Below are 2,925 nucleotides of genomic sequence, written 5' to 3' on the forward strand. Positions count from 1 at the left end.
TTCGCTTGTGCGGATTCAGTCAACATGGGAATATCTATATACAAAAAAAAAAATATGTCTTGTAGAGTGTTCTATCGCGTATTCATATTGAGCTTTTGGTGAACACTTAGCCATTGATTCGGACCATGGGATGAAAATACCATAAGCTTAGACGGTGTCTATTTCGCCACAATCATCTGGACCCTACCGACACATGCGGTCCGTCGATTCAGTTAAAAGTCTCTCCGCACAGGCAATAGGTAAGGACGACGCCTTTTTTCGCTTCACACAAAAATTGCTGCTTTTCTAGGTAGATTCGTGTCAATTTCCTAGCGCTGGATCAAGATATTTAGCGTAAACAGAAGCCAAGCGAAATATACTCCTATTCGTCAAACGAGAACTGCTCGCTCTCTATTCCTTCGAAATTTTCTGCTCGCTTTCTATCGTTAAAAACTTAGTAATACTAAGTTCATCTTTCAGTCATAGCTTATGAATTGGACTTTTAACATCCGTTTCTGTTCCAGTGCGCCTGGTTGGATCAGAAATATCGGTTACCCGGGGCTATCCAAGTCCTTGGATAGAATACCATGTTTATTAGTCTGTTAATTAGTCGATTGATAAAGCTCACTTGTCAAGGGGGATAGAATTATAAGTCCAACGAACGTGGAGCCAAAATTAAGAAATAGCGATGATCTGTTAACGTGCCGACTCAAGAAGAATAACGATGATGGTTGAACAGAGGTCCACACGGATCGCTGCGGTTTGTGCGGAATGATACAGAATGCCCATTAACCCCTATCTAACCTTTGTCTATTACCAAAGCTCGAAATATGTGGCGTAATAAATGAACACACGCAGTATCTGCATAAGACACAAGTTGCGAAACCATGAACTTAAAAAGCCTTAAACTTTTCCTGCGTTACTTTGTCGAATTTTCGGTTACATCATTAAGGTTGCATTAGGGTTTGTTCTATGTGAGTTCTTGATCAACTACCGCACTTCAGCTACTTAAGAGTACAGCTAAACGAAGTATGTAAAATAAAGCCTTTAATAGTAAATAAGAGCTTACTGGTGTTATACCATTACCGGTGCTATTATTATGATATATTACTTCCCTACTCGTTCCCAACTCATCAGATGCTCAACAAATTTGGTTTATCATAGAGAGAAGTTGAAAAAATCAGGCTTTATATTACGTACTGGTACCACTACTATTATCTACAAGTAATATTAGCTATGGTGGTAAGTGTTGTGTCATTGTTGATTAAACTATCTATTAACAGGTTTCAATATCTTTGGCAATTTGACAGCGAAGTCACCACGTAACTTTATGGAAACGCATAGGTCTTAGTATTCTGCTATGCAAGCAAAATAATACTGATAAGTTATGTGCATCGATTGTCCATAGGTGTGACCTGCTAATAACAGAGATGAATTTCTCAACATTCCGATCAGAAAAACAAGCAATTTTATGGGCTGAACCAAGAATTTTTACAAGGTAATACTCTATAAGACTACATGGATTATCTGTGTCGGGCGCATAGGTTAAGACTTCTAATTCATGGAATGCGTCACTTAGGACTAAATGTACGTGAATTAAACCCTTCGTATGGAAAAAAACAGGGCCTTCACTAACAACCTACTATAACAAAGAATACATCAGGGCTAATAAAGAAAGACCCTATTGTTTAGTCCACTACGAGTTAATGAGTGATCAATATGTATAGCATGGGGCATTCAAATTTGGACAGAATTTCGAAGGCTGTTTGTCATAGCTAGCATGCACACATCTGCTATTCTCTGTGATAGAAGAAAACCCAATTTTTTCCATTGCAAAATAATGAGCCCATCATGCGAGAAAACACTTTAACAATTCCAGCCAAGATTAGCTACCGCCCAATTTTGGCCACCCTCAACAAAATAGAGCCAAAACAGAAAACCTCGTTTTTTCGGAAATCGACGGTTTACATTATTGTTAGCTTTTACGCGGTCTCTAAAAAATTTCTTTTTCAGAATTGAGAGTTTAATAAGGGAAAATGCTCAATAGAATTTTGATTTAATAGATTCGAAAATTCATCAAAAGAGTTCAAGGAGCCATTTTTGATACATCTACGTGTTTTACACAGCAATTAGCGGCAAAAAAAACTCAGTTACCAATTAAATCGTGCAGATTAGCGTCAACGGTTACTTTTTTTTTTATCTTTTTAGCATTTTTGAGCTCTTGCATTTCTGGAACCCTTTATATAGGTGGCGCATTTAAATTGAGAATTTTTCTTTGCTTCGGTTGTATCTAATCGGAAATAGGTATTTCAATAAGAATTTTATTAGCAACCGTACCTCAAGCAGTACTGGTAGGTATGAAGTGTCAAACGTGCGACAAACAAAAAGTCCTACGGGACTTAATTTTGGATTATTATTGGACTGATAGCGGCCAAAAGTTCCAAAAACTTAAGCGCTCAAAACGGTTAAAATATTTTAAGTAAAGTCAACGCCTCAGAAAGGGTAACTGTCTAGACCTACCTAGGCGATGCAATTGGTAGCTAATATTCTTATCTTTTAAAAGTTTCCATTTCTATCTAAATGTATAAAAATTGGCTTATAGGGCCATTTCGACACCCTTGAACCTAAAATCTATTGAAGACCTTCCGGTTCGCCTCATTAGAGTCTTCTTCGAATTTTTAAGAAGCCACGTGGAAACCGACAATAATGTAGACCTTCGCAGAAAGTTGGATTGTCGTGAGGTTGATAGAACATTTTCCGGCGATACCTTTCGTAAGACTCAAGACAAAGGGTTTTGTTCAGTACGAAGTGTTTGCATATCACTGATCTTCGTTATGATAAGTTTGTTTTGTTCCACAGAAAACTGGCTTTCCTTTAACTAAAAGAAAACAGACGTTTTCTTTCTAGGAAGCTAGTTCTTATATATATATATATATATATAAGAAC

Source organism: Varroa jacobsoni, unplaced genomic scaffold (genome assembly GCF_002532875.2).
Source record: "Varroa jacobsoni isolate VJ856 unplaced genomic scaffold, vjacob_1.0 scaffold_81, whole genome shotgun sequence".
Classification (NCBI taxonomy): Eukaryota; Metazoa; Arthropoda; class Arachnida; order Mesostigmata; family Varroidae; genus Varroa; species Varroa jacobsoni.